This window comes from Pinus tabuliformis, chromosome 2_1, assembly GCF_031772625.1.
Source record: "Pinus tabuliformis cultivar Carrire ecotype Pingquan chromosome 2_1, CPIR1, whole genome shotgun sequence".
Lineage (NCBI taxonomy): Eukaryota > Viridiplantae > Streptophyta > Pinopsida > Pinales > Pinaceae > Pinus > Pinus tabuliformis.
In genome coordinates, this window is record NC_142299.1 from 279982771 (window position 1) to 279993713 (window position 10943).

The following is a 10943-nucleotide window of genomic DNA, read 5'->3' on the forward strand; positions in this document are numbered from 1 at the left end:
ATATAAACTATTAATTTAGTAGTTTTAGATTGTTTTTATGTGTTTATTATTAATCAACATAAATTAATTAGTATGGTTTTGCAAATAAATTAAAAAATTCCATACAATATGCATGTTCATGTAATATGAAAACACAAAGTTACATATGTTAAATACAATACTAAAAGATATCAAGTACAATTATAAGTAATTTTAACAAAAAAATATATTATATGAAATGTCAAATATTACAATATTAGTTTACAACTTAATATTGGTTGGACTATAATTTACATCTGAAATATTGTTTCATCACTTCAAAACATTATTGTTGTGTTGCGAAGGCACTGCAAGTGAGTTCTCTAACTGTAAAGACTCGGCCATCCATCTATATGTGGGTGTCTCATGAAAGATATTGGCTTTAAGAGTATCACTAGTTTGGTTCTCTATTGGCTCCAAAATTCCTTCCACTCCACCAAGAGCTTGAATAACATCTATTCAATAATTATTCAGATTTCACATCTTCCCATCATGTTGCTGATGAGTCCACCAAAATGGATTTTGTTTCAACACCTGATACTGTTTGAAGTTTGTTTGTACCTTCCAACCTTTTTCATAAGCTAGTGTATGTCTATATTTTTGAAAGGGAGTATTAATGGGAGGAATGCCTTTGTCCCATGAATCCTGTACTATCCAAGCAAAAGAAGTAAGTGTTGGAAAAAAAGTAGGTTCAATATTTATAAAGAGAATCCAGTAGAAAGAATACCTCAACATCCTCAAGAGTTTATCAGATTTTATGATCTTGTGCTTCTTATTAAAAGTGTAACTGGGTTCGGTCTCCATAATGACATGTGTTATTCCGATTTTGTGTAATTTATGTGAAGAAGAAAATAAAATTATTATTGTAATGCTTGTCTCATGGGTTTCATGAGTAAGGAATTTTATTTTTAGCAATGGCTCCCATTTTGAGCCCTCAGGATTGATCATAAAGTCGAATTGAGTTAATGTAATGTATGGAGGACCCTTATTGGGCATGTTACATTTGTATATGAGTCAATGAAAGAGTTAAATATCCCTTCAAGACCAAGTAAATCATCTCCTTCAAGTAAACCTTAAATGAAATAATGAATTTTCTCCAAAATACATGTCATCTAACCCACATTTCAAGTCAACTTATTATGGATGCTCCAACCACTATAAATAGGGAAATTCGGCTTCATTTCATAGACAAAATTTTGGTCAAGAAAAATTCTGTAATAGGAAGTGCAGAATCACCCAGAAAGGAGTCTCATAGTCAGTGAGAAGAATGAAGGAAGAGCGAAGGTGTTTTTTGGTTTGTTTAATGGTTTTTCTTCTGTCAGACGTGCCAAGAAGAGAGGGATCATCTATTGCAAGAAAGGTCGAGAATATTATAGTAATATAAGGTAATCAAATTGGGAGAAGGACAAATCAAGGCAAGGTTGAATTTAAGAAAGAAGGAGTCTATGTCCTAAGTGAAGGGAATCAAAGTTTAAAAGTTGATAGTTTACACGTGCTAGATTTTTGAATGAATTCAAGAAGCTACAAGTTTGAACCAGAGAAAAAGGGAATCCAAGATATGAAGTATAGCTAAGTTACAAAGGAAGGAGAGCAGCTGGACCAAGTGTTGAATTGGGAAAGAAAAGAGAAGAAGTGAAAGGGAACTTGTTTCTTCGTCTTGGAGTGGAAAATAGGTTAAGGGTCTTGGTCTCAGTATTCATCAATCGAATCCTCTACAAGAAGAAGAATTGATTCGGGTTTTCCTCTCAAGTGGGAGAGGTTTTGGCCCTGGCTGATCGCCTACATTCTGTGCCTATTGTCTCCTTTTGGTTTATGGATTTGTAGTTATTTGATGAAGAATAACACTATAATAACTTAAGTAAAAGAAGGTACTAATCTAAGAATTAAAAAGCATTGAAAAGAAGTTATCTAACAAATATAAATCACCTAATTTCTATGCCCTAGATTTCCTAACATGGTATCAAAGCTAAGGTGACAATCTCCAGAAAGGGAATCTTATGAAGGGACACTTAAGAACTCAAGGATATAACCTCGAAATAAAAGTCAAAAATATAGGAAGAAGTGTTAAATTCCTAGATCGAAGAAGTAATCTTGGAACATCAAGAAAAGAAGGCCAATACCTTAGAACTACTCAAGTTGAATAAATCTACTAATCCAAGCAACATGAAATCTATTCATGCAAGAGAAGCACTTCAAGGACAAATATCACATTAGTATCTTGAAGGAAAACCCTAGTTCAATCAAAGAAGAATTATTGGGATCCACACTTAATATTTCAGTGGAAAGTATCTTAAAAGACTACTCATCCAAAGGAAGTTAGATCAAAGGGAGTTGTCATTATCAAAAGGCAAATCTCCTTTCTATTGAAGCAAGGATTTCATCTAGAAGAAGATCATCCAATAAGCATTAAGACATCTTCATCAATCATCATCAACAAAGGGACCAAGTTGAAGATTCTATCTTCACTTGACAAGTAAGTACCTTTTCTTCTATAATCTAACCTAGTAAAATGACTTCATTTTGCAAGGAAATATATAAGTTGGTTGGGTCATCAAACTTCCTTGCATGGAAAAGGAGGAAACACATATTCCTCAAAGAAAATGAAGTTATTGATCATGTAAATGGAAAAGGCTCCAAACCATATGAAGATCAAGCATTATCTGAATACATGGAAAAGGATCTAAGGGATTAACAGGTTCTTATGGAGTCTGTCAAAGATCCCCTCATTCCCTATATAGTAGAGATGAAGACCTCAAAATAGATATATGATGAGCTAGTAGAACTATTCTTTAAAAGTGCAATAAGAAAGGTCATATCACTTAGATCTAATCTACACAAATTGAAGGTATCAAATGATGAAGGGATATCTACATGTCTCTCAAAATTATATCAAATAAGAACTCAATTGGAAGATCCAGGAGAGATGATATCTAATAAAGAAATGGTCTCCATTGTTTTAAATGCATTAATTGACGAGCAAGGTGACCTTGTATCTAATGCCCATAAGGAGAAGAAAGTTATACCATTCAACAACTTGTGGTTCTTATGCAATATAGGAGAAGATAGGTTGAAGGAAAAAAGTGATGAAGGACAAAGTGAAAGGGGTCAAACATTTATTAAAAGGAAAGGGAAGTTCGGGAAGCATGGTTCTCAAGAAAACATGGCTAAGATTCGATTCTATAGATGTGAAGAATATGGGAACTACAAGAGAGATTGTCCTAAGATAAAAAAGGAAAATGTTGAAAGAAGAAGCAAATAAGCTCATATCACCGAATAAGTGTAGGAAGATGAAAATAAGAAGTATAAGAAAGAGGAAGTAAGAGATATATATACTATTATTGAGACAGTCTTCCTCACCTAAGTTCTTTTCAAGTTCACGTTTTAATTTTTTTTTTTGTAAGATATGGCTACCATAAAAATAATGGGATGCATCATGGAATCATAGAAGCATTAAAATATAGAGTTTGTGACATCATAAGGAATCATGAAGATGGTTGAAATTGAAGTCCATGGAAATCAACTATGGAAGGATATAGCTCTTGGTAACCTCATTAAAATCATAAGTAGCACTTTTGGGAAAAATGGGAAAAGCCACCCATGACAAAGGCTCATCATCCATCAAAAGGAATCATCTACCTGATGGGAATACTTAAGATCCTTAATATTAAACAAAGTCTTTCGATAGAAATCACATGAGAGAATTTTTTTGCCGACGCGTTTCAAACCAACAAGTGTGGTTCATCATCTGGTCCTGATGATGAACCACACTTGTTGCTAATGCTATACATTTGAGTTACCAATCCAAATCTTCTTATAAGAATTGTTTAGATTGAGAATGTCCAAGTACCATTATGAATACCTCCCTAGTTAAGATAGAGCGTTGAAAAGTGTAAGTAGGTTCAATCCTCATAATGACATGTGTAATTTTCATTTTGTGTAATTTATGTAAAGAAGAAAATAAAATTATTATTGTAATTCTTGTCTCATGGATTTCATGAGAAAGAAATTTTATTTTTAGTAATGGCTCCCATTTTGAGCCCTTAGGATTGATCATAAAGTCAAAATTAGTCAATGTAATGTATGAAGGAACCTTCTTGGGCATGCTACATTTGTATATGAGTTAATTAAAGAGTCAAATAGCCCTTCAAGATGAAACTCAATTATCTCCTTCAAGTCAGCCTTAAATGAAATAATGAATTTTCTCCAAAACACATGTTGGCTCACCCACAGTTCAAGTCGACCTATTATGAATGCTCCAACCACTATAATTAGGGTAGCTGGGCTTCATTTGAAAGATAGATTTTCAGTCAAGAAGAAGTCAGCAATGGGAAGTGCAAGAATCATCCAGAAAGGAGTCTCATAACTAGTGAGAAGAAGGAAGGAAAATAAAATGTGTTTTTGGGTCTTTTTCAGGGTTGTTCTTCTATGAAACATGTGAAGAAGAGAGGGATAATATGCTGTAAAAAATGATGAGAAGAGTACGATAATCTAAGATAATCAAATTTGGAGAAGGAAAAATCAAAGGAAGGTTGAATTAAGCGAGAAGGAGTCTTTATCCTAAGTGAAGGAAATCAAGGTTTCAGAGTTGATAACTTAAAGTGTTAAGGTTTTTGAAGGAAGTCAAGAAGCTACAGGTCTAAAGCAGAGAAAAAGGGAATCCAAGATCTGAAGTATAGTTGAGGTACAAAGGAAGGAAATTAGTTGGACCAAGTGTTGACTTGGGAAAGAAAAGAGAAGTAGTGAAAGGGAACTTGGGTCTTAGTCTTGGAGTGTCAAATAGGTCAAGGGTCTTGGTCTTGGTATTCGTCAATTGAAGTCTCTACAAGAAGAATAATTCATTTGGGTTTTCCTCTCAAGTGTGAGAGGTTTTGGCATTAACTAATCACCTACATTCTGTGTCTCTTTTCTCCTTTTGGTTTATGCATTGGTAGTTGTTTGATGAATAATAACACTATAATAACTTAAGTAAAAGAAAATCCTAATCTAAGAATTAAAAAGCATTCACAAGGAGCTATCTAACAAAGAGAAATGACCTAAATTATATGTCCTAGATTTTTTAACACTTCCTGCCTCTCTAAAGCATATTCAACCCAAACATGTTAAGAGTCTATGAATTCACTCTCCCAAGGCCATAGACCATATTTCTATATTAGCACAAAAAATTTACCTTGCACTTTTAAACAAGTTCAACTAGAGACAAATTGCCTACACTAAACTTTATGTACTGATACAAATTTGGAATAAGTTGATCTTCCTCATGGCTCATACCACTACTAAAGCATGTAAATCCAACATCTATCTATATACTATAGCATAGGTCACTTTGTGGGATTAAAATATTTTCCATAGATAACATTCCAATCCCCCAATTTCCATTGATCTATAGAAGATAACAGGAGGAAACCTAATTTACAAAACATTAATTTTCAGAATAATATTCAAATCTAACCAGGCAATTTAAGTTTACTGAGTATTTCCTTTATGCATATTGTTTTCCTTTTACTATGAAAAGACACAAGATACCTTCTTGGAATCTTGGAGTTCAAACCAATCTTTGTATGTTCTTGGATTTTATTTTCACATTTGACAAGGATATCAAGAAGATCCTGTGTATGCATTATTGCTTCATGGAAATAGCTTATGAGCCCTGCACCAATCAAAGAAGACAAAATTGTATGTAATAAAATTATAAAATAAGAAAATGTATTCAAATTGACAATTTAAAATAGCTTGGAGCATTAGGCAAGTAGAGGCATGAAAAAGTAGTACAGTTCAGTGTGTAATAACTAGAAGCACTTACCTATTAGTGCAATATTCCATTTATTTACAATTTTGGTAAAGGTTGTTAACCTTGATGACATGAGAATATGCCTTAAACAATTCTCAAACACCTTCACGTGTTCATCATAAACTCACAAGAAAGAAACAATAGTGCACTCTTTAGTCTGCTCATTTTTCAAATTCCAGACTCCATCCTTGGAGTTCAAACCAATATTTATATGTTCTTGGATTTTATTTTCACATTTGACAAGGAGATCAAGAATCTCCTTTGTATGCACTATTTCTTCATGGAAATAGGTTATGAGCCCTGCACCAATCAAAGAAGACAAAATGGTATGTAATAAATGTATAAAATAATAAAATGTATTCAAATTGACAATCTAAAATATCTTGGAGCATCATGCAAGTAGAGGCATGAAAAACTAATACAGTTCAGTGTGCAATAACTAGAAGCACTTACCTATTAGTGAGGTATTCCATTTATTTACGATTTTGGTAAAGTTTGTTGACCTTGATGACATGAGGATATACCTAAAATGATTCTCAAACACCTTCATGTGTTCATCATAAACTCACAAGAAAGCAACAATAGTGCACTCTTTAGTTTGCTCATTTTGCAAATTCCAGACTCCATCCTTCATATTTCTAAATACTTCTTGAGACATGCTTATCTTTGGTAATATTCAAACTCAAAATCCATACCTACACATAAAAAAACCACATAAAAAATTACCTTTTAGCCTTTTGCATAAAACATATAACTTATCAATACATGGAAACAAATAAGCTAGTTGGGCAAAGATGATTTGCATGCAGAAAATAAACTTTGGGTTGTCTTTGTTATAAACGTAGACAAAAATGTTATCCCATTCTAATGTTGTGATACTAAGAGGGAGTTTGTTCTTTATATCCCATAAAACACTCCTCCCAAGATTAAGTACAAAATACTCAAGAGACCAGACACAATTGATTTTATATTTGAGTAATCTTAGGTGCCTTGAGATTTTACTGAAAGAAATAAAAAAAAACAAATCAAAGAAAAAACACCATTGTTTCATTAGCATTATGTGAGCATCTCTAGGCCAACACTTTTTTCTGTTGTAACCAACCATGTTTTCATTGTTCGGATCTAGATTTTCTGTAAGGTAGCGCTAGATAAGATCCCTTGCCTCTTCATGAGTGAATCTAAAAAGAATGTGCACCTTTTCAATATAATGAGAATACAATATTATAGGATGCCTTGTCTCCACTTTAATATCCCAATAAGTAATAAGTTCATTTGGCATCTGTGGAGAACCAGCTATTTCACTTTCCCAATTCAAACCAAGGACCACAGGATCCAAGACCATACCATAATATTTCCATAATATTTCATAACAAAGGAGGAAAACTGAAGACCTCGAATCAACCCATATGAATTGGTATGGCTCATATATTTGTATGATAGAATAATGTTTTTTTTTGTAGTGACATAATCAAAAATGTTGTGGTTGAGCACCAAATGTAGAAGCCTGCAATAATTATTCATTCAGATTCTAGAAAAATAATTGAATCGAAAGAAATATTTTTAGTACTCACAAACTAACAACATAAAACAAAAAAATTACCTGTTTAACATTGTTAGATATATTTTTCAAAGAACTTTTCAAATTTTGTTTGAAGCATCACAACACATTGACCTTCACTGGTATTCCATATATCTTGCAAATTATTGATTCCTTGACACCACTTATATACCAAAAGTGGAGGTGGCTCTAAATCTGCAGGTTTGATCCAGTTTGGAAAGAGATGGAATTTTTCACCTTCATACAAAATATATTGATCAAGATATGCATCTATAATTTTCTCAAGAGGTTCAATTTCATACACAGGGATCAGATAGCTATACAAGTCTATAAACTCAATGCCCACTTGCAATGTGAAACACAACCAGCTATTATAAACCCAGGCAGAAAACATCTCAATGCCATTGATTTAGCATCTGGAAGTGATTAATTATACACCTTACTTATTTGAAGGCATGTTGTGTAAGCTAATAACATTTGATATGTGATAATGCCTCATGTGGATTATCATATGCTTGCTAGATAAGACCCAACTCTTCCCTTTGTTATTGATTTAACCAGAAAACAACACTATAAGATTCTTTCAATCATTCAAGTGCTAGTATTAGGCATTTGGTATCATGTTTATATGAAAACGGTGGAAACTAAATGGGAGAAAATTTTCTTGATTCCAGACAATGCATTGTAGTGGTATAGATGACCACAACTTCCTCAGGTGTTACATAGGGGCCATATTTCAAGTAATTATGTTTTCGTTCCTCTTAAGAAATTAACATAATTGATTAGTAATTTATAAACCTCTTTGATCTTGAACATTACAAATTTTCCATTCAATATAGTGTAGGGGAAATAAAAGGATGTTTTCTCTACTTTTAACCAAAGACATGTGAACCTTCCCAGATTTTTCTGACAAACTATCTTGTCCACAATTACACCACACCTTATATATTCCCAATTAATGAGAAACATTAGTCCACTAGTCTGTTTTTTATTTTACATAACAAAGAACCATATTCTGAATTGGCACTGGTAAGCCTGTTTTTTAAAAACTTAAGATATGATAGAGAACATAAATAAATAAAGAAATCAAATTTGTCATGCTTAATTGAAATCTCTATTACCACATGTACCTTCGAGGGGATTTTTTCCTTCTAACATCATTGGGCTTCACTCAAATGTCACAAAATGGTGTGAGCTTTATTTTTATTAATGCCCTCTATCACAATATGATTGAGTATGTTAGAAATTAGATAAGAGAATCACTCAGAGACTCAGGAATTACATAACACTAAAATAAAAGAAATGGAGAAACAAGGATGTAGAAATTTCAAAGCAAACAACCAAATTCATCATTAGAAAATGAGCTAGGAGGAGGAGAAATAACATACCCATTAAGGGTTGAACATATATAGAATATATTAACTCAAGCCTATTTATTATCGAAATCTAAGTGATTTCAATCTAATTGATACATTTCAATCAACAAAAACATCTCTTTCCTACCAACTATCATAGAAGGAAAAAATGAAAATCACCTGGCATTGCATCAAGAACATCATGCATGACAACTGCTCTACGCTCTATATCAAAATGAATTTCAACCCTTTGTTTCTTCATAATGTTTGCCACTCACTTTTAATGACCACCTTCAAACTATTGTGCAAGCAAGTTTCCAAGCCACCTTTCTAGTAATGGTACTAGAGCATGTAGGAAAAATAACCATACTCTCCACATTGGAGCCCAAAATCCACATTCAGGTCCTCTCCTAATAGGCCCAGTGTTAAAGAAATAATAAATCAAATGCTTCAGATCTTTACACATTCTTATTTCTTTCATAAGCCAATACTTGTAACCATACATACCATTCAGCTACCCTACATGTGAAAATGTATATTGTAATCTGTTTTCCAACTAGAAAGCATCTACATTTCCTAGTCGAAATTGGATATTTGCATCAACAACTAGTTTTGTTAGTTGCAAAATTTCATGACATAAATGGAAAGCATTTCCAAAACATGACTTCTTACGCTCCTTCATTGTGAGTGTCTTCACATGATTCTGATTAAAATTGTAATCAAGATGAAAATAATTCAATTTCTTTCAGTGAACAAGAAGATTCAACACATATAATAACCTTTTCTACAACTTGAAGCCCAACCTCTGCCCAATCTAGCTCAGTTGTCTAGAAAAATTTGGTAGCTTGTTGGGAACAAAACAAGTATTTATTCTTTTGATTTTTTAGAGGCTTATGATGAAGTTCATTGAACGCAACATTTTAGGAGCTTATGATAACTCACACAAACCTTCATTGGATATGTGGGAGGACTGCATGACATGAAACATTTAAGGAATCAAATCCATGGCACATGCAAAACACAACTAAAGAACATGAATATGTGTCAAGCATTAGAAAAATGCATACTCATGTTCCTTATACCATTTAGAAACAAGAGGAATATCTTCTGCTCATCGCATATTGAATGGGCATGGAGAAAACAATAATGAAATACCAACAGTTTATTGTATTTATGCAATATGGTGTATCGTGCAACACATATTCCACACCTTCTAGAACAAAAAAATCATCATCATCCTCATAAGTTTTCCTCTCATGACAATTAGTCTTATGGAAATAAATTGGATGAATCAGAGGATCAATATACGATGTTGGTAGATATGGATCTTCAATTTTTATGTACATCACCATGAGATAGTGATATACACAAAGCTTAAATTTCCTAGGTCTACTGTTGTAGAGATAAGGAAATGCAATTATACTTTGTCCAAAGTGGAGAGCGGATAATAAGCTTATTAATATCATTGAATTCATTCTAGTCTTCATCACCCTTCTCCATATCTCGGTTCAAAGGCTCAAACTTTGGTCCTCCTGTTGTTAAAATAGACATGTCAATAAACTTATGAACTTGATTGCAAAAATAATAGTTATGACAAGAGAAAACAAAATAGATGACCAAATATTGAAACAACAATTTTCTGGGCATAGACTTCATAATACCTAGGATGCACATGTTCAATGCTTTTGCTGTGTAAAATGACTCCATATCAAAGAGATAGAAATAGTTTTTATCACTCAAGTCAAAAATTAGTTGTCATGTGAGACGATGCAAAGTTTCCATGATGGGAAGTGATAACTGCCACCTTCTATAACTAGGCCCATTTATGCTCATTGATGATGATATTTATGCTCATAAGCCTCTCATGCATGATGATGACACATACTAATGAGTTAGCTTTGAAGGATAGATGCAAATTTTGAAAAAGACAAGGTTTGTTTTAGACTTGTTAATGAAAAAGGATTAGTTGAAAGAAAGGAAAGCTTAATAATTAGTCAACAATAGTTCAGACTAGGAGAAAAGACCCAAAAGTGTCCAATTCTCATTTCCAACAAGTTTTGATGAAACTGAGCCCAAAAATAAAGCACTGTGAATAGGTGTAATATTACCCTTGTTGTAGATTATAGATCAAAGTAGAGCATGATATTTTCATCCTAAACCATGCACAAAAATATGAAATGTCAACACTCTCTTTTGGAGGCCCAACACCCTTTGTGACAGCATC

At 33.0% G+C, this 10943-nt stretch overlaps 1 pseudogene; it reads right to left on the reverse strand.

Annotated features, from left to right (window-relative positions):
• Window positions 1-291: 291 nt before the first annotated feature.
• On the reverse strand, window positions 292-10552 carry LOC149199858 (pre-mRNA-processing-splicing factor 8A-like; annotated as a pseudogene).
• Window positions 10553-10943: the final 391 nt, after the last annotated feature.